Source organism: Heptranchias perlo, chromosome 4 (genome assembly GCF_035084215.1).
Source record: "Heptranchias perlo isolate sHepPer1 chromosome 4, sHepPer1.hap1, whole genome shotgun sequence".
NCBI classification, from domain to species: Eukaryota; Metazoa; Chordata; class Chondrichthyes; order Hexanchiformes; family Hexanchidae; genus Heptranchias; species Heptranchias perlo.
The window spans coordinates 14,199,009-14,225,921 of record NC_090328.1 but is presented as its reverse complement, the minus strand read 5'-3'; the positions used below and the strand labels follow the sequence as shown (position 1 = coordinate 14,225,921).

Genomic DNA, 26,913 nt, shown 5'->3' with positions numbered 1-26,913 from the left:
GAGCGCAGCAGTTTTCGGGGCTTTTTTTCTGCACACTGTAAGTGATCACGTGGAAGTGAGTTCGAAGTTTGCATTTAAGTAATAGTTGCGTTTAAATAATATTTGCATTTAAGTAATACTTGCGTTTAAATAATACTTGTGTTTAAGTATAGAAGATTAAACGGTGATCTAATTGAAGGGTTTAAGATGATTAAAGGATTTGATAGGGTAGATAGAGAGAAACTATTTCCTCTGGTGGGGGAGTCCAGAACAAGGAGGCATAATCTTAAAATTAGAGCTAGGCCGTTCAGGGGTGATGTCAGGAAGCACTTTTTCACACAAAGAGTAGTGGAAATCTGAAACTCTCTCCCCCAAAAAGCTGTTGAGGTTGGGGGTCAATTGGAAATGACAAAACTGAGACTGGTAGATTTTTGTTAGGTAAGGGTATTAAGGGTTAAGGAACGAAGGCAGGTAAATGCAGTTAAGATTTGGATCAGCCATGATCTAATTGAATGGCACAACAGGCTCGAGGGGCTGAATGGCCTACTCCTGTTCCTATGTTTACATATTAAAGTGAATAATGTCATATGTATATAAGTAATATGAAAAATATGCTTCTAGTTTTCAGGTTTGCCAAGTTTGCCCCAGTCTGATTGGAAACAGGCTTTCTCTGGGCATTAGACACTCAGTATTTACCTAATGACAATCGGCCTTATATTTAGCACATCAGTAGGAACAAGGCCTTGCCATCTGGGAAAGTAATTCTGGGTCTCGGCCCAGGCTATTTTCTGCATGGTTCTAGGATCCGATTATTTAAATATTTACTGCCAATCGATTTGAAAGGCTGTTGAAACCTCTCTCTGAGTTTGTTTCAAAACTGCTCTGTAACTTAATACAGAAAATCAGGAATAGCAACTGCTTGCTGCCCTAACCTGTCTCAAATAAAACAGCGGCAGGACCCACTAAACCCTGGGATGGAAAGAAAATTATGGGATACTTGGCACCTGAAGCCAATGTGACAGTAAGCTAAGCCTGCATCCTAAGATAACCCCAATGCTTGTCAGTAAGGCCTATTCCTGGGATTCATTCCTGTGTGTTGTCTCACAGAGTAGATCTTAAAATTACATTATGGCATAATTTCAGCAAAAATCAAAAGCTGAACTTTCAACCCCATATGTTCTCCTTCACCAAGACCACCTACTTCTACCTTCATGATATTGCGCCTCAGCCCATCTTCTGCTGAAACCCTCATTGTTACCTCCAGACTCAACTATTCCACTGCTCTCCTGGTCCGCCTCCCACCTTCCACCCTCCATAAACTTCAGCTCGTACAAAACTCAACTGCCCATGTCCTAACTCGCAACAAGTCCCGTTCACCCATCGTCCTTGTTCTCACTGAATTACATTGGCTCCCAGTGCCTCGAATTTAAAATTTTCATCCTTGTGTTCAAATCTCTCCATGGCCTCGCCCCTCCCTATCTCTGCAACGTCCTCCAGCCTTACAACCCTCCGAGATCTCTGCGCTCCTCCAATTCTTGCCTCTTGCACATCCCGATTTTCAACGTTCCACCTATGGTGGCTGGGCCTTCAGCTGCCTCGGCCCTAAACTAGAGAATTCCCTCCCTAAACCTCTCCGCCTCTCTACTTCTCCTCCTTTAAGACGCTCTTTAAAACCTACCTCTTTGACCAAGCTTTTGGCCACCTGTCCTAACATCTCCTCATGTTGCTTGGTGTTAAATTTTGTTGGATAACGCTCCTGTGAGATGCCTTGGGACGTTTTACTACATTAAAGGCGCTATATAAATGCAAGTTTTTGTTGTTGAAGAAGAGCCCATGGCACTATTTTGAAAAAGAGCTGGGGAAGTTCTCCTGATATCCTGGCTAACATTTATTCCTCATCCAACAGCACTAAAAAAACAGACTCTGGGGTGAGAGTCCTACCACAGAGCCAAGGTTGACACATACATCCTGCCAGTGCTGGTGCTGTTGTATCTCTCAGCTCCTCAGTCTGTACTGCAGAGAAACTCCTACGCTCCAAACAACTTTGCTTCCCAAATTACTGTGAGTTTTGCTATCTCAACTATAAATAGTAATAGGAAATCAAAGTATTAAACAAATATAAGGACAGAATGTTTGGCTTTAAAATGGGGACAAAATGACGTCTGGGACGCCCTGGTCCAACTCTGCCCCGCCCTCTAACCCTGCTTCACCTGAAGACAGGACTTGAACTCGACTCCCCCGGGGGTAACTTTGACTTTGAGAATGTAAAACGGGCAATATCGGATCAGCCGCCCGTTATACATCTCTCCCGATTTTCAGTTCCTTTCACTTCGACGTAAATGAAAATCGGGAGAGATGCAAAATGGGCGGCTGATCCGATATCGGCTGTTTTACACTCTCGCCCTAAGTCAAAATGACTCCCCCCACCCCCTCCGGCCACCCCCGTGCACAAAATCATGGGAGATTGACTAGTATGTATATAGAATCTTGTGTCTAGCATCATTCATCACAATTCGGAAGTCAGACTTTAAGGTATGAAAAGTATTTAAAAAAAAGAAATACAGCCATTTCATGCTGACTTCTTTTAAGCTGGAGCTGGGTATTTACAAGCACCTGAACAATTTGCAGACTTCTCTCACCCCCTCGATTAACCTCTCATTGATCCCGGGACTTGAAGTGATCAGAATTTGCGCTCTTAAAGGGACAGGAAGGCTCAAGCAGAGCTTTATCTTTGCAGCAGAATCGTACATCGCATGGTATAATGGTCCTGTCCAGTTGAAACAGCATGTCGTACAACTTGCCTGCAAGCAACGTAATGGAAGATCCACTATATTTTACAAAATAGAAGACTGTACAAAGGGGAGGAGGTTATGCTTCAGATGTACAGAGCCTTGGTCAGACCACTTCTGGAGTATTGCATTCAGTTTTGGGCACCGCACCTCAGGAAGGATGTATTGGCTTTGGAGGGGGTGCAGCCCAGATTCACCAGAATGATACTGGGGCTTAGACAGTTTAATTATGAGGATAGGTTGCATAGACTAGGCTTGTATTCCCTGCAGTATAGGAGATTGAGGGGTTGTCTGATCGAGGTGTTTAAAATGTTAAAAGGATTTGATAGGGTAGACACTGAGAAACTATTTCCTCTGGTGCTGGAATCAAGAACAAGAGGACATAATCTTAACATCAGAGCTAGGCCATTTAGGAGGGAAATCAAGAAGCAGTTTTTCACACAAAGGGTAGTGGAAATTTGGAATTCTCTCCCCCAGAAGACTGTGGATACTGGGACAATTGGCGTTTTCAACTCTGAGATTGATAGATTTTTGTTAGGTAACGGTATCAAGGCGTATGGAGCAAAGGCAGGAAATTGGAGTTGAGGAATAGATCAGCCATGATCTAAACGAATGGCGGATCAGGCCCGAGTGGCTGAATGGCCTACTCAGGGTTTAGTGGGTCCCGCCACGGGTGATTCTGCAATCTGCAGCTTCCAATAGGGAGCAGTGCTCACAGGACATGCATCTCATGAAATCATGGCCGTGCTTTTCCAACCATGAAGAGAGAATCAAGGACTGCCCACCTGCGATTTCTTGAGATGCGCTCCCTGTGAACACCACTCCTCGCTGGGAGCACCAGATTTCACAATCACCCTTATTGTGCATTTTTTTTTATTCGTTCACGGGATGTGGGCGTCGCTGGCGAGGCCAGCATTTATTGCCCATCCCTAATAAAGGGATGAGCTCGACTGAGCTGATGGCATTCAACTCTGGGCCAGAAGGTAATGAGTTTGACTCCATACTAAGAGGGTTAAGGTATAATCTAAGCTGACACCACGGCACAGTATTGAGGGAGTCCTGCATTGGTAAAGGTGTCGTTCCTTGGATGAGTATAGAAGATTAAGGGGTGATCTAATTGAGGTGTTTAAGATGATTAAAGGAGTTGATAAGAATGTGAGAACATAGGAAATAAGAGCAGAAGTAGGCCATACGGCCCCTCGAGCCTGCTCCACCATTCAATAAGATCATGGCTGATCTTCTACCTCAACTCCACTTTCCCGGCCTATATTCCCGCCCGCCCCTCCTATTGATGGGGTAGATAGAGGGAAACTATTTCCTCAGGTGGGGGAGTTCAGAACAAAGGAGGCATTACCTTACAATTAGAGCTAGCCCATTCAGGAACGATGTTAGGAAGCACTTTTTCACACAAAGGGCAGTGGAAATCTGGAACTCTCTCCCCAAAAAAGCTGTTGAGGCTGGGGGTCAATTGTAAATGTCAAAACTGAGATTGATAGATTTTTGTTAGGCAAGGGTATTAAGGGTTATGGAACAAAATTTGGAGTTAAGACAGAGATTAGCTATGATCTAATTGAATGGCGGAACAGGCTCGAGGGGCTGAATGGTCTACTCCTGTTCCTATATCCCTATGTTCCTATGAAACGTTAATCCAAGGTTCGCTCTGCTTGTCCTGGTGGTTCAGGTGGACTTTATAGATCCCGTGATTATTGGAAGAAGCATGTGGAATTCTCCTGGTGTCCTCAACACCATTCCTTCCTCAACTAATACCAGCAAAACTACCAATTTAATTCATCATTCATCTAATTCCTAATTGTGGGATCTTGCAGTGAGAAAAATAGCTGACACGATGGCCTACACAACAACAGTTACTGCTTTGCATTGTATGTGAAGGGCTAAGAGGTGTTTCTGAGAGATCCTTGTGTTCAAATGCCTCCATGGCCTCCCTCCTCCCTATCTCTGTAACCTCCTCCAGCCCTACAACCCTCCGAGATCTCTGCGCTCCTCCAATCCTGCCCACTTGCACACCCCCGATTTTAACCGCTCCACCATTGGCAGCCGTGCCTTCAGCTGCCTAGGCCCTAAGCTCTGGAATTCCCTCCCGAAACCTCGTCATCTCTCCACCCCTCACTCCTCCTTTAAGATGCTCCTTAAAACCTTTCTGTTTGACCAAGCTTTTGGTCACCTGTCCTAATATCTCCTTACGTGTCTCGGTGTCAAATTTTGTTTGATAATCGTCTCCTGTGACGTGCCTTGGGACATTTTACTACGTTAAAGGTGCTATATAAATGCAAGTAGTAGTAGTAGTAAGTAGTAAGTAGTAGTAGTAGTAGTAGTTGTAGTTGTTGTTGTTGTAGATTGTTGTTGTATTAGGACGTTATAATAATGCAAGGCTTTCTTTAAACAAAATGACGTGGAAGGAGTTCTAAAACCCCATGTTCTTCACAATTTCTCTATGGCGTTCTGCAAAATTGTGGGAAATATCTGCCTTTTCGTAATAAATCGTCTGATCTGCATTTTAAAAAAAAACGGGAATATGGATAGAGCTACTGAACAGATGACACAAATAGAGCAGATCTAGAGTTTCCTGAACTGCATGTGCAGACTCTGTGTACATGTTCTGTGTCACAAGAAGTCAGGTTTGCCCTGTCACCCGGACTCCATTTATTCTGCTTAGTTTCACAAAAGAGTTCCAAAAACCAAGACAACCAAGTCTAGTAGCTGCGTATTCACAAATCAGTGCCAGACAACAGAGAAGGGGCTGCATTCCCGCTGCACTGCTCAGATGCACACAGTTTGTTAATTAGCACCAAAAAACTTGTGTTCTTTTCTCAGCCCCTGCGCCTCTGTGCTGCTAATATCACACTTAAAAAATGTACTATTGCAACGAATTGCAGATGTACTTTCCACATAGAGAGGAGGAGATTTTCACCTTGAAGTTACTCTATGCGATACATGAGCGTATGAATGTTCAATGCATCGATATAAAATTCCTTTTATTTTAATGTTACATAAACGGGTTAACAACTCAGTTAACGTAGCAGACAAAGGAATTTCATTCAAAGGCGTTAAACACTTCAAACTAGCATTGGGAACATAAAAACAAGAGTAGGCCATTCAGCCCCTTGAGCCTGTTCCACCATTCAATTGGGAGGATACTGAGAGGTGTAAAGGAACAAAGGGAACATAGGAACAGGAGTAGGCCATTCAGCCCCTCGGACCTTGGAGTGCATGTCCACAGATCCCTGAAGGTAGCAGGACAGGTTTTATGCTTTTTAAAGGTGGTTAAAAAGGCATACAGGATACTTTCCTTTATTAGCCGAAGCATAGAACGTAAGAGCTGGGAGGTTATGCTAGAACTGTGTAAAACACTAGTTAGGCCACAGCTTAAGTACTGCACACAGGAAAGATGTGATTGCACTAGAGAGGGTTCAGAGGAGATTTACGAGGATGTTGCCAGGACTGGAGAATTTTAGCTATGAGGAAAGATTGGATAGGCTGGGGTTGTTTTCTTTGGAATAGAGGAGGCTGAGGCGAGATTTAACCGAGGTATATAAAATTATGAGGGGCCTGGATAGCGTGGATAGAAAGGACCTATTTCCCTTAGCAGAGAGGTCAATAACCAAGGGGGCACAGATTTAAAGCAATTGGTAGAAGGATTATAGGGGAGCCGAGGAGAAATTTTTTCACCCAGATGGTGGTGGGGGTCTGAAACTCACTGCCTGAAAGGGTGGTAGAGGCAGAAACCCTCATCACATTTAAAAAGTACTTGGATATGCATTTGAAGTGACGTAACCTACAAGGCAACGGACCAAGTGCTGGTAAGTGGGATTAGGCTGGATAGCTCTTTTTCGGCCGGCACATAAACGATGGGCCGAATGGCCTCCTTCTGTGCCGTAAATTTCTATGATTTTATGATTCAGTTAGATCATGGCTGATCTGTATCTTAACTCCACCTACCCGCCTTGGCTCCATAACCCTTAATACCCTTGCCTAACAAAAATCTATCAATCTCAGTTTTGAAATTTTCAATTGACCCCCAGCCTCAACATCTTTTTGGGGGAGAGAGTTCCAGATTTCCACTACCCCTTGTGTGAAGAAGTGCTTCCTGTCTTCATCTCTGAATGGCCCAGCTCTAATTTTAAGGTTATGCCCCTTTGTTGCACAACATAATTTCAAGGCCTTTATTTCCATTCAGACAATACTGGCAGAAGATATTAAAAACTGAGCGCGGTTTACTTCGTGAGGCAGAGTCCTGTTTCTGCAATAACTATGGGATTCTAAATGGACTGTTTTATACATCTTTATTTGCCCATCATGAGAATGCTTGAGGTAATTCACTCTCAGTCCAGTTCGTTTGCACTCTGATTTCACAGCAAGAGCTTCTCTTTGGCTCCTATTCAGGTGGAAACATTTCATTCTGGTATTGTGACATAACTTTATATTCAGTGAAGCTTTGTAATGGAGTTTGCACTTAAGCCAAGACATCTTGTTATTTGTTGTTTTGAATTCTGGAAGAAAGTGGTATTGAAAGTTCAAAGGTCAGCAGTCACATGATTGTCTTGGCATTGCTGTTACAGTGCAGCAAGTGTGCACTGCACTTTCCACTTCCTTCTTGTTCCTGATTCCTTTGCTTGTACAGCTGATTGGAAAAATACACAGCTGATCGAAGCCTAGATTTACAGTGCACTAAACCACTTCCTGCTCCCTGTCTTGATGGAGAGTTCAACTTGATTCATACATAAGACTAAGGGACTACTTCAGAATGGATATTCAGATACAACTGAACAGAACTTACTAGTAACATTAATGAATCTGCCAGGTCTAAAATCATCAGTGTCACAAGATCACAATATAATTACGCATGAGGAAGTTTATTTGGCCCATTTGGTTAGATCATCCGTCCAGAGTCCAATATCCCCTCATTGTAGCGTCCAATTGTTTATTGAATGGTTCCAGGGCTCTGCATCCACAACTCTATCTGGATGTCTATTCCACACATTGATGACTGTTTGCATGAAGAAGAACTTCCTGATATCAATCCTAAAGTTGCATTTTACTAGTTTGAACCTGACTCCCTTTGTCTTACTCCTACAGTTTGATATTAGTGCAGTTGGTTGCACTCTCTCCTCAAGGTCAGAAGATTGTGTGTTTGAGCCCCACAGCGTGATTTGAGCAAACAATTTAGGTGCTTCTTTAATGCAGCTTGGGACATTTTACTATGTAAACACACTGCTGCTCTAACACTTTCGGAGTGCTGCACTTTCAGATGTTCCACCCTTCAAATGAGATGTTAAACTGAGGCCCTATCTGCCTCCTGAGGTGGATGTTAAAAGGTTGAATTGGGAAAACAGTAGGGTTGGTACTCGGAGATCAAATGGGCTGAACTGATCCTGCAGTGTGAAATCCCCCGTACTTGGAGTTTTCTCTGTGCTGTTGGAGCATGACTCTATGAGGAATATAAGAACAGGAGTAGGCCATTCAGCCCCTCAAGCCCGCTCCGCCATGGCTGATCTGTACCTCAACCCCATTTACCCACCGTTGCTCCATATCCCTTGATACCTAACAAAAATCTACCGATCTCAGTCTTGAAAGCTCCAATTGTCCCAGCATCCCACCGCCTTTTGAGGGAGAGAATTCCAGATATTAAATACCTATTGTGTGAAAAATGTCTTCCTGATTTCCCTCCAAATGGCCTAGCTCTAATTTTAAGATTCTGTCCCCCTCGTTCTTGATTCCCCCATCAGAGGAAATAGTTTCCCTGTACCTACCCTATGTTGTGACGCTCAACATGCTGTTCACTTCTCCCTCACCCAAAATGCGATGCTGAAAATGACTAACATTCCCGAAGCTTAAGATTTATAAAGAGATTTCTGTATAAATGGTAAGTGCTGATGAGATGCATTTGGGGATCTGAGCTAAGTGGTGGGAGGGAACTGAATGACCGTAAGAACATAAGAAATAAATCCCGTTATTAACATTGCATGCTTGAGTGACCGTGTCATTTAGACATGGGGTGTACCAATTCAGCTCCATCAAACTCTTAGATTCAGTAGCTCCTCTGAGCCAGTACAAAAGTTATTCAAAAATAAAAATGATTTAAAAAAAATAAGACTTTTCCTCTTTAAAGCACACACAATCCCGACTCAAGTATAATGCTGACTCAATTCTCCTACTTTTATTGCTCAAGCTTTTGAGGCATGCAGCCAATTGCCTTCAGGAACACATTTTAGAAATTTGATCACATTTTTGGGCAAAATATGTTTTTTTTTAAGTTATATGAAGCTGTGGTTACTTGGGGCCAATTAATAGGGCTGTCCTGACTCAGTGCTAGCACTCGCACCACTGTCTATTCCAATGCTCTCCTGGTCTGCCTCCCTTCTTGCACCCTCTGTAAACTTGAGCTCATCCAAAACTCTGCTGCCCGTATCCTAACTCGCACTAAGTCCCGTTCAACCATCGCCCCTGTGCTCACTGACCTACATTGGCTCCCGGTCCGGCAATGCCTTGATTTTAAAATTCTCATCCTTGTTTTCAAATCCCTCCATGGCCTCATCCCTCCCTATCTCTGTAACCTCCTCCAGCCCTACAACCCTCTGAGATCTCTGCGCTCCTCCAATTCTGGCCTCTTGTGCATCCCCGATTTTAATCGCTCCACCATTGGTGGCCGTGCCTTCAGCTGCCTGGGCCCTAAGCTCCCTAAACCTCTCCGCCACTCTACCTCTCTCTCCTCCTTTAAAATGCTCCTTAAAACCTACCTCTTTGACCAAATTTTGTTTGATAACGCTCCTGTGAAGCGCCTTGGGACGTTTTACTATGTTAAAGGCGCTATATAAATGCAAGTTGTTGTTGTTGGTACGATTGTATGATTTCATTTAAAAGAAAAAGAAAGACTTGTATTTATAAACATGCCTTCTCTTGTCTCTCAAAAGTCTCGTACAGTGAGTTACTTTGAAGTGCCAGTGCCTGTTCTTATGTAGCCAGCCAGGGCAGCTATTTCGTGAAACAAAAGTTGTGCCGTACATTTTAAATCAGGGGTGCAAAGGTAAATTTAGAACTTATGTCAGGAACTGGGTTTTTTTTCAATGCAAAGAGTGAAGCGGTAGTGCAAATTTTTCCTTGTCAAGTATTTATCCAATTCCCTTTTGAAAGTTACTATTGAATCTGCTTCCACCTCCCTTTCAGACAGCGCATTCCAGATCATAACAACTTCACGCCATTTGCTGGTGTAATCTCAGTGTTTGCTGTGAGGAGGTTGCACATGCACTAAAATTAACTCAGATCACAGCGTAAAAGTGGAACATGGAGCGGCCGTATTCTACATGTAAGTGCAACTATAATGTGTGCTTTTCAGCAATAACCACCGCAGAGGCTGCAGGTTCCCATCTGAGGAACAGCAGAACGCTTTCTGTCAACCCGGGAGCTTAAGAGGATATTTCATTACTAAGTTTAACTGGGATGGAAAAAATAAAGGATTTATTGGAAATGGTGGGATCTCAGTCTCAGGATACGGGGTGTGCCATTCAGAACCGAGATGAGGAGAAATTTCTTCACTCAGAGGGTGGTGAACCTGTGGAATTCTCTACCACAGAAGGCAGTGGAGGCCAAGTCATTAGATGTATTCGAGAAGGAGATAGATATATTTCTTAATGCTAAAGGGATCAAGGAACATGGGGAAAAAGCGGGTACAGGGTACTGAGTTAGATGATCAGCCATGATCATTTTGAATGGTGGAGCAGGCCCGTAGGGCCAAATGGCCTACTCTTGCTCCTATTTTCTATGATTCTATGTTTGCAATGATTTAATTTTAAGGATTGATTGGAAATTGATCTCACAATGATCTAATTTTAAGGGTTTATTTGAAATTGATCTTGCAATGACCTAATTTTAAGGGTTTATTGGAACTTGATCTCGCAATGACCTAATTTTAAGGGTTTATTTGAAATTGATCTCGCAATTACCTAATTTTAAGGGTTTATTTGAAATTGATCTCGCAATGACCTAATTTTAAGGGTTTATTAGAAATTGATCTCGCAATGATCTAATTTTAAGGGTTTATGTGAAATTGATCTCGCAATGACCTAATTTTAAGGGTTTATTGGAACTTGATCTCGCAATGATCTAATTTTAAGGGTTTATTAGAAATTGATCTCGCAATGATCTAATTTTAAGGGTTTATTTGAAATTGATCTCGCAATGATCTAATTTTAAGGGTTTATTGGAAATTGATCTCGCAATGATCTAATTTTAAGGGTTTATTGGAAATTGATCTCGCAACGATCTAATTTTAAGGGTTTATTTGAAATCGATCTTGCAATGATCTAATGTTACAAGATTTTTTTCAATCGTTTAAGAATTGGAACACACTACAGGAGACCTCACAGTTCTGCTTGTTGTGATAACGTCGGTATTTTAGGGGACGGTGGGTTGAGGGGGGGGAATAAGGAAATTTGGACCAATTTAAACTATATAAAACCTCCTGCTCCCAAATCATCGCGCATATTTGCGATGCCAGCATTGACAGAAAACCCTAATCGGCGGAGGCTCAGAAACTTGTTTGTACCAGAGACAGTAATATAAAATGGGTCCTGGAAGTGTCAGACTGGTGGTTGGCCTGTAGAAAGGAGCAGGTCCTTATCACACCGTTCCCTGATACACTGCGACTGCTGTTTACGGTTCCCCCCCATTAACCCAGACATCTTATAAATAGAGGATGCCACACAGGTTCCAATGTGTCACATGCCATTTGTCTGAGAGGAGCCCAAATGGCCGACTCTATAATACATAATCAGTTATGTTGGAGCTCCTTGAGTTTGCCCCACTGGTATTCTGTTTATAAATTGCTGTTAAGAGACACAAAGCATTTCATCAGCTCTGGAGATTAAACATCAAGAGCTGCAAATGCCGTAAACCTAAAATAAAACAAACCACAACATACTTGCAATGCGCAGTAGAAATTAATATAAGTTAAGCTTGCAGGTAGACACTCACAACTTTAATGTGTCTCTTCACTTTTCAGACAATGGGGGTGATTTTAACCCCCAAGAACGGGTGGGTTGGGAGGGGGGTGGGAGTTGAAAATAGTTGTTTTTTTTGGGTCGCAACTGCAAAATTTTCGGACTTTGCATTCCCAGTGGGAAGCCTGTACTTTTACACACCCACGATCAGCCCGGAAATAAAGCCGGGTTGCAGTCGCGACCCAAAAAACAACTGTTTTCAACTCCCACCCGCCCCCAACTTGGGGCTTAAAGCCACCCCTATTGTGCTTTGCTGGCATTTACTGTTTTAACATTTAAAAAAAAATGTTAGTGAGGAGAGAGAAAAAAAAACAAAAGCTAAGTGCGCTAACTCAGCTGACGAGGATGTTATGGAGACAGAAAGGGCAGCTGATGTTGTGTGAGCTCAGTCAGTAATCTGGGTTCCTTGTGTTGGGTCCTTGTGACGAGCGAATTTTAGTAGTGACTGTATGGGGAATGGGGGCCAGCGGTTTGGGGCTGTCATTGAGGAGATCGCATCAGTTCTGTTAGCTGGCGTTAGGGTTGTGAACCCTCCAGGATTGACCTGGAGTCTCGAGGAATTGAAGATTAATCTCCAGGACACTGCTGCGGGCAGCCCAGGAGAAAAATCACAGGGGCATTAAAACAGTCATGAGTTTTTTTTTCCAACTTCTTTCAACTTTTTCATTTATTAGTTATAAAAATATTGGAGATGGTGAGGGGGGGGAGAAAGCTGTTTGACATGGGCGGGGCAATTGGAGGCAGGAGGTCATGTGATGAAACCTCCAGGAATACGTCCAGCCAGAGTTGGTAACACTAGCTGGCGTTTGGTCATGATATCAAAAAACTTTACTATCGTGTTAATTATGGGTATTGAGTTGGATTATACTGTTTAGGTGTAACTGTTTCATGGTCTCTGTATTGTCTAAATTATTTTCGCATCAGTTTGGAGTTGCCACCTGTCCATTTTTGGAGCAGGCTATCCGTTTATATTTATCATAAATGTAAACCAACGCAAAAGCCCGGTTTTCCGTTTTATCATTTAGTCTGAGTTTTTGTTGTCCAGTTTTCAGTTTATGATCTGGTAGTGTGGGGTTTACGCACAGAATATCAAAACAGAACCTACTTTGAATGGTCTCGTGGTCAAAAAACCAGCAGGGCTTGGGAATGAAGCTCAGCGACACCAGGTAGGAGAGAGGCAGCTCTGGAGTAACCGTAATCCTCGTGCATTTTGAACAGTGGAGGCCACAGGGCAGTCGATGGTTAAAAACAAATCTCATTGGCCTCTCCCCAGCCCGTGTGTTGAGTTTGGGATTGTTGAAGTCAGTTTATGGGATGAGATAGTTGTGTCTCGTGTTTCAGTTATCTTCTCCCCTTCCCTTTGAAGGGATTTTCTCTGCTTATTTTATAGCTGGGTTGATTATTCCAGCGTGCCAGTTGTCCACCTGCAACATCTGTTCACAATCGCTCTACGTTATAAGGTAGAATCACAAAGAGCGCAGCCAGTACACAAACACAATCTCTTTTTATCTCCTTAAATACATAAAACGCCTTTTGTACGACTGCCAAGGACAGACCTCTAATGTGTCAGCATCTATGATTTGAGTGCTCGGTGGTGGTTGTTTGAAAGAAAAGTTGTCAGCTTCATGTAGCTAATGTTAGCCGCCACTAGGTGGCAGGAATTCCTCCATGAGCAGGTTCAGGGTACAAGCCTGGGGTTGGCTTGTTTGGTGCATACCCGTTCATCATCTCCCCGTTCAGGGCCAGAGCAAGTCTCCTGATTTAGAAGAAGACATAATACCCGCCCCAGAGAATCACCCGCAAGGAGGAAACATAGTGCAAGGCAGAAACGAGTGCAGCTCAATCATTTGATGGCCCTTTGCCTCCCAATATGGATCGTTCATTACGTGTCAAACATTTAAATGATGAATGAATGTAAATGGATTCTCTCACAAGATAGTCAAAGCATTTAATTTTAATTGCAAAACGCATTAAAAAAAAGAAGGAAACTTTTGTTGAATATAAAATGGATATATACCTGAATAGGTAAAAATTTGTAGGGCTATGAGGAAAGAGCAAGGGAGGTGGGACTAATTGAAATAGCTTTTTCAAAGAGCCGGCAAGGCATGATGGGCTGAATGGCCTCCTTCTGTGCTGTACGATTCTATAAAGTTCATTAATATTGACCAACTTTTATCAGTGTTGACTAGAATATTGAGTAAGGAGTCTGAGTGCTATTACATAGTAACAGGCAAATTTTGGGCAAATTTACATTCGATTTGTCAGACAACTTATTTTATGTTCAGGAAGTTTTAAAATGAATTATAATTTTTTAAACGTGTCTGTCGTCAGGGAGTTTACCAGGTATTTATTTATTCACGTATTTATTTTTCCTCCTTTGCTGAACGCCTTGCGGGCGCATGATTCCACAGCTGTCAGGCAGCATCCTGTACCTTGCCCAAGTGACCACTGTTTCTTGTGCGAGCCTAAACGGTGAGTGTTGCCAGGCTATTGAACTGGAAGGGCATCGCAATGTAGCCTGATCTTGTCCTCCTCACCATGACATTCACACACCTGCACTTCCAGACAGGGGTTGCTGCATAGCATCGCTGGCTAATTTCCACCCCCCTCTTACCTCAGTGGCACTGACGCTGACTGTAGTGTCCCTTCCATTACATAGATGGTATCATCTAATTCGGAATACGCTTAAGAGAGAACTTTCATGACCTCAGGATGTTCCAAAGTGCTTTACAGCCAATGAAGTACTTTTGACGAGTAGTCATTTATTACGTAGGAAACACAGCAGCCAATTTGCGCACAGCAAGGTCCCACAAACAGCAACGAGATAACCTGTTCTAGTGATGTTGATTGAGGGATAATTATTAGCCAGGACACCAGGGGAGAACGCCCCTGCTCTTCTTCATAATAGTGCCACGGAATCTTTTACTGGTCCTGAGCGGGCAGACGTTTAACGTCTCATCCGAAAGGCAGCTCCTCTGACAGTGCAGCACTCCCTCAGTACTGTATTTTGTGCTCAAGTCTCTGGAGCAGGACTTGAATCCAAGACCTTCTGACTCAGAGAGGAGGCTGCTACCCACTGAGCGATGACGGACACCTGAAATTGTAAATTAAATCCATAAATTAAACAAAAAAAAACGGATCTAGAAAGACAAATTCATTCACAAAAGTTTGTACTGTAGCAAGTCCCACAGCTGAAGGTTCCCGCAGTTGGTTGCCGTGCCGACGCTGTGGGAGCTGGGTGTTTCAGGTACTGAAACCCCCCCAAGTCTACGTCCTTTTAATACCAATGGGTAGAACAGCCCTTGTTCTGATTTAGATGGGAAACTTTTTCAGATGATATTTAATTTTTCTGCTAGCCTGAACTCTGTCAATTGACGGACTTAGACTTACCCTGACAGTCTGCGTTGCTAAGCCACAGAGGATTTAAATTTTTTTTTTAACCCCTAAAAATTTATAAAAAGTGAACAGTAATGCAAGACGTGTTAGAATTGCCCGTGCACAGCCCCCCTCCTCCTCCTCCCCCCCCCCCCCCAACTAATGCTGGTGCATTTTCCTTTTTTGCAGAAATGAGACAAGGATTTCAGTAACAAACGGACCCAGGGGACTACAAATATCGCAGGCTTGTTATTGATGTTTAAATGTTATCTCAGTCAAATCTGCAGGGAGTTCGAGGCACTAAGTGATAATTTTAAGTGTTCTTTGCCAGTTGGGGAATGAAGCATTGGGGAATCGGATGGCCTGAGAACGGGTTAAGGAGGGTCTTGTAACCTCGATGGGGGAAGTTTCCAGACAGGCCACAGACTGTGGAACTACCTAGAACACACTGCTCCCAACACACTATCATCCTGCACACTGCTCCGAACACACCATTGTCCTGTACACTGCTCCGAACACACTTGTCCTGCACACTGCTCCCAACACACTATTGTCCTGCACACTGCTCCAAACACACTATCATCCTGATGTGGAGATGCCGGTGATGGACTGGGGTTGACAATTGTAAACAATTTTACAACACCAAGTTATAGTCCAGCAATTTTATTTTAAATTCACAAGCTTTCGGAGATTTTCTCCTTCCTCAGGCAAACATTTGCCTGAGGAAGGAGAAAATCTCCGAAAGCTTGTGAATTTAAAATAAAATTGCTGGACTATAACTTGGTGTTGTAAAATTGTTTACAACTATCATCCTGCACACTGCTCCGAACACACCATTGTCCTGCACACTGCTCCGAACACGCTTGTCCTGCACACTGCTCCGAACACGCTATCGTCCTGTACACTGCTCTGATCGCACTATTGTCCTGCACACTGCTCTGATCGCACTATTGTCCTGCACACTGCTCCCAACACACTATTGTCCTGCACACTGCTCCGAACACGCTATCGTCCTGCACACTGCTCCCAACACACTATTGTCCTGCACACTGCTCCCAACACACTATTGTCCTGCACACTGCTCCGAACACAATATTGTCCTGTACACTGCTCCCAACACACTATTGTCCTGCACACTGCTCCCAACACACTATTGTCCTGCACACTGCTCCGAACACAATATTGTCCTGTACACTGCTCCCAACACACTATTGTCCTGTACACTGCTCCAATCACACTATTGTCCTGCACACTGCTCCCAACACACAATTGCCCTGTACACTGCTCCGAACACACTATCGTCCTGTACACTGCTCCAATCACACAATTGCCCTGTACACTACTCCAAACACAATATTGCCCTGTACACTGCTCCCAACACACTATTGTCCTGCACACTGCTCCCAACACACTATTGTCCTGTACACTGCTCCCAACACACTATTGTCCTGCACACTGCTCCGAACACACTATTGCCCTGTACACTGCTCCCAACACACTATTGTCCTGCACACTGCTCCCAACACACTATTGTCCTGTACACTGCTCCCAACACACTATTGTCCTGCACACTGCTCCCAACACACTATTGTCCTGTACACTGCTCCAAACACACTATTGTCCTGTACACTGCTCCCAACACACTATTGTCCTGCACACTGCTCCCAACACACTATTGTCCTGCACACTGCTCCCAACACACTATTGTCCTGTACACTGCTCCCAACACACTATTGTCCTGCACACTGCTCCCAACACACTATTGTCCTGCACACTGCTCCCAACACACTATTGTCCTGTACACTGCTCCCAACACACTATTGTCCTGCACACTGCTCCCAACACACTATTGTCCTGTACACTGCTCCAAACACACTATTGTCCTGCACACTGCTCCCAACACACTATTGTCATGTACACTGCTCCGAACACACTATTGCCCTGTACACTGCTCCGAACACACTATTGCCCTGTACACTGCTCCGAACACACTATTGCCCTGTACACTGCTCCGAACACACTATTGCCCTGTACACTGCTCCGAACACACTATTGCCCTGTACACTGCTCCGAACACACTATTGCCCTGTACACTGCTCCGAACACACTATTATCCTGTACACTGCTCCAAACACACTATTGTCCTGCACACTGCTCCGAACACACTACTGTCCTGTACACTGCTCTGAACACACTATTGTCCTGCACACTGCTCCCAACTTACTATTGTCCTGCACACTGCTCTGATCGCACTATTGTCCTGCACACTGCTCTGAACAAACTATTGTCCTGCACACTGCTATGAATACATTATTGTCCTGCACACTGCTATGAATACATTATTGTCCTGCACACTGCTCTGATTGCACTATTGTCTTGCACACTGCTCTGAACAAACTATTGTCCTGCACAGTGCTCCAAACAGGCTGTTGTCCTGCACACTGCTCCCAACACACTATTGTCCTGCACACTGCCCCGAACACACTATTTTCCTGTACACTGCTCTGAACACACAATTGAATCATAGAATCATAGAAAGTTATGACACAGAAGGAGGCCATTCAGCCCATCGTGTCCGTGCTGGCTGAAAAAGAGCTATCCTTAATCCCACTTTCCAGCACTTGGTCCGTAGTCCTGAAGGTTGCAACACTTTAAGTGCTCATCCAAGTACTTTTTAAATGAGTTGAGGGTTTCTGCCTCTATCACCCTTTCAGGCAGTGAGTTCCAGACCCCCATCACCCTCGAGGTGAAAAAATTTCTCCTCAGCTCCCCTCTAATCCTTCTACCAATTAATTTAAATCTATGTCACCTGGTCACTGACCCCTCTGCTAAGGGAAATAGGTCCTCCCTATCCACTCTATCTAGTCCCGTCATAATTTTATACACCTCAATTAAATCTCCCCTCAGCCTCCTTTGTTCCAAAGAAAACAACCCCAGCCTATCCAATCTTTTCTCATAGCTAAAATTGTCCTGCACACTGCTTCCAACACACAATTGTCCTGCACACTGCTCTGATTGCACTATAGTCCTGCACACTGCTCCGAACACACTATTGTCCTGCACACTGCTTCCAACACACAATTGTCCTGCACACTGCTCTGATTGCACTATTGTCCTGCACACTGCTTCCAACACACAATTGTCCTGCACACTGCTCTGATTGCACTATAGTCCTGCACACTGCTCCGAACACACTATTGTCCTGCACACTGCTTCCAACACACAATTGTCCTGCACACTGCTCTGATTGCACTATTGTCCTGCACACTGCTCCGAACACACTATTGTCCTGCGCACTGCTGCCAACACAACGATGCTCCATCACAGCTGCAGCAAGACTTGCATTTATATAGCGCCTTTCATGACCTCAGGATGTCCCAAAATGCTTCACAGCCAATGAAGTACTGTTGAAGTGTAGTCACTGTTGTAATGTAGGAAACGCAGCAGGAAATTTGCGCACAGCAAGATCCCACAAACAGCAATGACATCACGAGCAAATTATCTGTTTTTTCACTGATGTTGGTTGAGGGTAAAAAAAAATTTCAGGACACCGGGCAGCACTGCCCTGCTGTTCTTCCAATAGTGCCATGCGATCTTTTATGTCCACCTGAGAGGGCAGACGCTCGAAAGACGGCACCTCCGACAGTGCAGCGTTCCCTCAGTTCCACAGATGCTCTCTACCTGCTGTAACAGAAACCTGCAGCAATGTGATTCTTTGCTAATACTAGCCCAAGGCATAAAATATTAAATTAACGGGCATATTGGGGGGTATGCAAATGTTTGGCCAGCCACATTGACACACCCTCCCTTGCTCTTTTGAACGAGGGACTGTTACATGGGTGACGAGGGAGCCTCCTTTGAATAAAAGCTGTGAAGTGAAAAAAACAAAAACTCTGCGGTCTGGTTTCATGAGCTGGGTCTTTGTAGTTGCTGCAAACATAACCTCACACTGCATTCCTTTGCAATGATTAGTGTCGATTGCGTGTTTTGATCCTTCTCTCCCCCACTGCCCCCACCCCAGCACAACCGAGGAATGCGTTACATATAATAAGGGCAGGAATCAGCAGCGTGTGTTCCTGCCGATACTCTTTGAGGTAGTGATGTATACGAGCAGTTGTCGTTTACCCACAACGCTGATAGGAACCACCAGCTTTGTGCTCAGTTACCCATGTACTTTTTAAAGACATTTTTAAAGAATCCGAACCCCCACCCGCCTTATTTTATTTATTAGACCAGCTCCTGTGGCCTTGCCGACTGCCGATGTTCTGGTGTAACCCCCTCTTTTCAGAGATGTACGGCATGCCCAGTGCCTCCCCCCCCTCCTCCTCCTCCTCCTCCTCCTCCATCCCTGGCAACAGGTAGACAAATCTCCGTGAAATGTTTCGGCTCGTACGGTTTTACTGAAGAACCCTACGATTCCTTGCACTTACGAGAGTGTCGAACTTGGACTTACGTAAGGATATAGGAATGGGCATTGCTGTCAATCTGGCCTAACCCAAATTTCACAACATACCACACTATACTCCAAGGATTTGCCCAGGCATTTTGTCTCTGTTGGCCTCATAGGGATCTACCCTCGAGCACCAGGGCCAAATATAATGTTTACAACTACGTCCCCAATAATCAGCCTAGATTAACTTTAATATGCCTGAAATTGCTCATGATAACTGATCTTGGTGTTCTGATTTAGGATTTAACCAATTATGAGGCAACAGCGCCAAAAGCAATCCTCGCCAAGTCTACAGGCCCACAAAATGAAAACAGGGATAAACTAAAGAGTAAGAAATATAAGCGTAAATAGAACTGAGTTGCCTGGGCTTCAAGGCCCGGATTGCCAGGGGGCTGCAGTTTGGACATCCTTGCAATGTGTCAGCCTTGGTATACTGGTAGCAGCACGCTCCCCTTCTGAGTCAGAAGGTTATGGGTTCAAATCCCACTCCAGGGACTTGAGCCCATAATCCAGGCTGGCAATTCAACGCAGTACTGAGGGAGTCCTACCCTGCTGGAGGTGCCGTCTTTTGGATGAGAGGTTAAACCGAGGCCCCCATCTGCCCTCTCAGGTGGATGTTTCACTGGGAGTCCTCCCCTGTGTCCTGGCCAATATTTATCCCTCAGCCAACATCACTAAAAATTGGATTATCTGGTCCTTATCACATTGCGGGACCTTGCTGTGTGCAAATTGGCTGTGAAGTACTTGTTGAAATGTAGTCACTGTTGTAATGTAGAAAAGAAAGGAATGTAAGAGAGGAAGGCAGGGTTACGGTTTCAGTTCGATGATCTTTCATCAGCACTTTACGTAACCGTTTTTCTCTGTCTTAAATCTGCCGACAGTATCTGCCTTCATTGTGTGATGTTACGATAGAACATTGCGTGGAATATTCCTCTGTCCGGTGTTTTAATGGTGGCGTTAACCTATTTATTTTAAGGGGAATAAAACCTCCACTAAATAGTGGACAAAGGGATTTTATATGAATGCGTTAATCATCCGTACACCCGGTGTCACATAGAAGAATTCCAAGGCTGTATTGTCGGTGTTGAAACGGGAAAGGAATTGGGTTTTAAACAACTACGAAGCAATCGCTGCTGGGAGATGCTCATAACCATTGTATAAAAAAGGTGAAGATCGCTTTCCGTAAGAGTCACTGGAGAAGACGAGTGCCGAGAATTTCCAGCGGCGGAGGGGATTTCTACCATTGGTCCGGTGTAAGATTGGTGGGTAATCGGCCGATTACGCCATTTCTAGGGGAAATCCGCCACTCTTCTGTCAAAGTTATGGATCAGGGAACTCCCCTCCCCTCCCCTTCCCGTCACCACCATGGAAATTCTACCCGATTTAAAAAATAATTCAAGTCAAGCTCCTGTGGGTTAGTCAGAAGGAACGGCGGCCAAAATCGTCTGCTTCTTTTCTTCATTCGCTGGATGTGAGCATCGCTGGCAGGACTAGTGTTTATTGCTCATCCCTAGGTGCTCTGAGAATGTGGTGACGCAACTGAGGGGCTTGCTAAACCACTTCAGAGGGCAGTCAAGAGTCAACTACGTTGGTGTGGGACTGGGGTCACGTTTAGGTCAGACCCGGTAAGGACGGGAGGTTTCCTTCCCCACTGGACATTAGTGAAACTATTGCGTTTTTACGGCAATCCAACAGCTTCATGGTCACTTTTTACTGACTTTCTCCAGACTTTTTAAACTGAATTCAAATTCTCATACTGGGAGTTGAACTCATGCTCTCTGGATTACTTGCTCGATAACGTCACCGCTATGCTAACGTGCCCTGCTATCAGTCCTTCTGTGTTCTCCAACCCACAATTTTCCTTTAAAAGGAGGCTGTTGAGCGGAGAAGTGGACAAACCCCACCCAGTTTATCTTTTGAGCTGTGTTTGCTGTAACAGGCTGAGTGAGATTACAGCACCACACCTGGAGGGAGTAAGAATAACAGCTGTTCCAGCGATATTTATTTTGTTTGGAGGTTACAGAGCCATCCTCTGGAAGTGGTAAGAATAGCAGGCACTGCCGTTACCATTTACAGCATTACCCATTTTGATAAATGTTAGCCATCCATTTCAATGGATTGGTGTCACAATCGAGACAAACCATGGGTCATGGATCTTAATGTATAATATAGATATTTCTAATTTCGCATTTATATGAATCATATTCCAATAATACTGAACCTTATTCTAACAATTCTCACAGTTTTGACGAAAGGTCTTCGACCTGAAACGTTAACTCCGTTTCTTTCTCCGCAGACGCTGCCTCACTTGCTGAGCTTTTCCAGCATTTTCTGTCTTTATTTCAGATTTCCAGCATCCGCAGTATTTTGCTTTTGTCTTATTATAACAAAAACTGGACTGTAACATTGTTCCAAATACATGAGGAAGTACACTACTCGAGAATCTCAGGGTTTAAAACGCGAGGGAAAAAAAGTGTCATTCATTTAAATTAAAATATACAAAAAATAGATTTTTGTCTAAAAATAAAAAGTGTCTTCTAAATGCCCTGTGAATAGTTTTATTTGAAATGTAGGCATTCACTTGTATGATCCTCTGATGAATCAACTGTTCTTCTCAACAAATTGGAAATATGCTCCTAAAAATATAAAAGTTTATAATTTCACAAAACATTTGCTTTGCGTGTGTCATATATCACATGTTGTCAGTCTCAAAGTGCTTCACTGTAAATCGCTCTCAAGTTCATGTCTATCATTGAACTCCTACTTATGTCTCTCCACCAAATATTTATGGATCGTTAAATATTTTCTACATTACAGCATTATAATATCAAAGGGCAGGTTACTCATGGCGTAGAAAATTAATTGGAAATCTTTTAGCTTATTAAGGAAGATTGATTGTGCGTACGTTCTGAATGCTGCTGACATTTTTAAAGGGTTGTTATCTTCACAAAAAAGCTTTTGGCAATTTTTTTTTTCTCTCTGGAGGGGTCCAAAAGGGCCCTGTGCCATTTCATCTCGATGGTGTTATGCACGAATCAGCACAATGAAGTGTTTCAGTGCGGTTTGCGTTCCTGTGTCGAGCACTTGCAAACAGAGAGGAGGTGTGCCAAACACTTTCCATGCCACTTTAGCTCTAGTCCCAGATGATGTCCTGTGGCTACAAAAAAAAAACAACAGCAAAAGCATCTTGCATTTTCTCAGTGCCCCTCATGGAGAGGAATGTCTCCTAGCAACTATTGGTGGATGACGGTATTTACATAACAAGTGGAACTGACCCCATAACATGAATGGCAAAAGTCACAGACTGTCCAATTGGGCTGACAAGTTGTATGCTCTGGTGCTGAGCAATATCATTAGTGGCACAGTGGCTAGCACTCTCGCCTCTGAGTCAGAAGGTTGTGGATTTAAGTCCCACTCCGGAGATTTGAGCACAAGATCTAGGCCGACACTTCAGCGCAGTACTGAGGGAGTGCTGCACTGTCGGAGGTGCCGACTTTTGGATGAGATGTTAAACCAAGGCCCTGTCTGACCTCTTAGGTGGACGTATGAGATCCCATGGCACTATTTCGAAGAAGAGCAGGGGAGTTCTCCCTGGTGTTCTGGCCAATATTTATCCCTCAACCAACATCACTAAAACAGATTATCTGGTCATTATCACATTGTTGTTTGTGAGACCTTACTGGGTGCAAATTGACTGCCTCGTTTCCTACATTGACTACACTTTAAAAGTACTTCATTGGGGTGTTATGAAAGGCCCTACATAAATGCAAGTCTTTCTTTTATATTTTATATATAGTTTGGGGGCACACATCTATGGAGGTGGAGTAGAATCTGACACAATCCAGTGTTGCAGTCCGATGATCTCTGTAGCTATGACATGTTGCTAAGGGTCCTTTTGACTTTGGTAATGCATTTTAATTACCAAAATAATATAATAAATAAAACTTCCTAATTGGAACCAGCATCCTTTTTTAATGAAATTATATTTTCAGCAGTTAAGATTTTGGAAGTTCATCTGGATCGCTTCTTTTTTCCCCACGATCCCACATTCCAGGGCAAAGATTCTGACCCAGATGTGGTGACCATTTTCTGGTTAGAATTCGAGATTCCATCTTTCTGGTTTCTTTTTCTGAATTGTGCGGAAAGCTGCTCTTTAATGCTTGTTTGGAACGGTTGCTATTTTCCTGTTGGTTTTTTTTGAGGTTTGAAAGTCTTGTGAAGGAGAAAAGTGCTATCGTCAAATAACCCCCAAAATAATTCCTGCCAGCAATTTTCAGAATGGGCTGGTTTAAGAAGCTCATGACGATATAACTACAGAATTGTCTAGGGGAAACCTCTTGGAGGTTGGTCCCAGAAGATCACGAGGGAATTTAAAAAAAAAATCTATTAGTAGTTTAAGTAAAAAATATTTTTTTTAAAGAATGAATAGTGTGGGTACGGTAGCATAGTGGTCATGTTACTGGACTAGTAATCCAGAGATTCAAGACTAATAATCCAGTAGAATGTGAGTTCAAATTCCACCATGAGAATTTGAATTCCATTTTTTCCATGATCTAATTGAATGGCAGAACACGTTTGAGGGGCTGAATGGCCTACGCCTGTTCCTATGTTCTTTCAAGAAGCTGTGCCTCACGCAACTTAAAGACAATGATGGCGCGATATTGATCCATTCTCAAGACCGAGGGTCAGCCACTTTATATTTTGGCAGTGTTTTAAGGTACAGTAGATCACTTTTGTTTGCCAAGCTACGCAAGTGTAAGTCCTTTTGCTAACGTCATCCAAAAATGTTAAAAATTGAGTGTAATTCTTTTTGAAAAAAAAAATTCCTGTCTCCTCAAAGTCCTGGCTAGTATCTCCAAATTCAGTTCAATTTCTGAGAAGCAGTTCATGAGCCTGCGTGTGAATTATGTCAGTGATTTTCGTGGGCCTTTACACCCTTTATGTGACTAAATGTATATCAAAATAACCTCAAACTTTCTGGGGAGACTTGGCTAAAGCAAAGTTCACATCACGAAGAACTAATCTGTTACTTTCGGACTTCGTTGCAAATTTGCTACTATATTCCATGCACCGCTTAAGTCAAAAAATATGGACTTTAAATCAAGGATAAACTGAATGTCAACTGGTTATCTTTCTCACCAAATATCAGTGAAAGAATTCTCATGATTTTTTTCCCCCAATTGATATTTAGTTTCTTCCGTACATTTGTTAGGCTCCTAAGAAGAAATGTGAAAATCTGGTTAATTTTTGATGTGCACTTTTTGCAGAGTCACACATAAATGGAGCATGCAATTTCCTGATAATAACTGATAAATTAAACCCAGAAAATATAAAGCAAAAAAGAAATTATGCTGGTCCCAATATTAAATTCAATGCAAGTTCTGAAGTAACGAGAAATAAAACTGAAGCGATCCCTTTAATTCATATTTTCAGAGTTCCTGTTCATCCTCTAAGTTCTGTACTTTAGTTTGATACTTTAGCAGTTTGCTAGAGCTATGCATTGGCTTCCATCACGAGTCATCGAACAGACTGATCGCTTAGTAAATACTCTGCGGTCTGAATGCAAAAAGCTTTGCACAAAATACTTCGTGCTCAGAAGTTAATTTTCACAAAGTGTTCTCTTCACAGTCATGTAATGAGGTGATGCAATAAACTTCCAGTTTCTGTGCGTATCCAGCTAAAGATTTGTGCAATAATTGTTGGGGAAGAAATTCCACAGTTCTATACTGCACAGCTTAAATAGGATTAAATGTACCGCACACTCTTTAAACATCCTCTAATTTAACAATACAGGTTTTTTTTGTGATCTAAACATTTAAGGTTTTGAAAACATGAAAGAGTGCTGGGATTTCAGTTCTTTTGAAGTTTATGCCTCCGTCTGTGTGTTTTAGTACAAATTACCAACAAACCTCTTTGTACTAACCCCCCTCTTTACAATGCCTGGCCACCCAACAGCTGAAGCCAAGTTCTGGGCAGCCAATTCTTTATGGAAGCTGAGTTGAGCACCGACACAACAAATGGATCTGCCCATATCTTTTTTACTTGGGTTACAGAACAACAGTATGTCCTGTCCTTGTCCCAAGAGGCCTATTAGAAGATACTAGAGTCTGGTGCAGTTGAAAATAAAAGGCCTGAGAGTTAGGCCAAAACACCCTCAGGTCAATTGTGTTTGTTTTTCTCAAAGGCGATCATTTTGTTTATCATTTATTTTTTTTTAACCCCCAAAAATATGCCGGTATTTTTTTAATCGGGCAGGAGCATCAAAGCTTGCCAACTTCTGACACGAAAAACATACGATTTTAAATCTGTTTGGAAACAAATAGATTGTGGACAGCTGTCACTATCTGAGGTAAAATGATGACTTAATGTTGATTAAGCAAGTAAGCCTTTGAAGTGACTGTGTCAGGAGCCCACAGTTTGTCTGAGCTGATCACTATCAGTCTCCCTCTAATGGGTCACTTGGTGCCATGGGCTCTGTTCTCCGAGCCAGTTAAGGTAGATACAGGAGTAGCTTTAAAAAGGCCTTCCCATTCACAGGCCTTAGATGTCTTTTCCTTTACTGAGTTTAATATCTGAGAATAAGCAGATGCAGCTCTCTCTTTTCGGTGGTCAACTACAAAGGGGGCAAAGCTTGCCTTTTTTTTTCTCCTTGACCGCAGTAATATTTCTCTCAGAGAGAAAGAAAAGAACGATTGCTTTATGCTACCGGGCCAAAAAAAGGAAAAACAAACAATTATTTTTTTTCTTTCAACGGTTGGTTTTAACTGAGAGAAATGAAATAATTGCTAATATTGTTTTATTTAATAACACAAACGTTCCGAGTCAATTTTCCTCAAGAGTGCAAAGCAATTTCCTCCTCTTTTTTTTTTCTGGCACGATGGTTATTATTAGAGAGGTTGCCCGATGCAGAAATCTGTAACACGCCCAGCTCCAGAGGTCCTGCAGCTTTCAGTGTTTCCTCTGTGGGCTAAAACTTTCCCTAGAGCTTTCCTTCGACAAAAAAAAAATCCTTTCAGAAAAAAAAAACGCAGCTAACACATGTTACACAGAGTGCAGCTAATGTTCTGCCAAAGCAGAATAAACTCAAGAATTCTCTTAAAACTTGCCTCAGCCAACGGACACGGACCATTTATAAATCGATTAGTAATCGGATATTGAAATTAATGACTGCCCATGTCTGATTTTGCAAGTGCCTAATTTTACCTTCGAATATTATCAGGTCTTGCTGCTTATTTCTGTACATGCGCTCCTCTAAGGTTGAATGATACCTGGAACTGTGTTATGGTAATCTGGGAGCCAATTTCAA

The 26,913-nt window shown here is 43.1% G+C and overlaps 1 long non-coding RNA gene across 1 annotated transcript in view; it reads left to right on the top strand.

Moving 5' to 3' along the window:
• Positions 1 to 1,919: 1,919 nt before the first annotated feature.
• The window catches only part of LOC137320426 (uncharacterized), a 29,632-nt gene continuing 4,638 nt past the window's right edge, over positions 1,920 to 26,913 (top strand). The window contains exon 1 of the long non-coding RNA XR_010962514.1: positions 1,920 to 2,040. This is a non-coding gene — a long non-coding RNA (uncharacterized lncRNA). The remainder of the gene's footprint in view (positions 2,041 to 26,913) is intronic.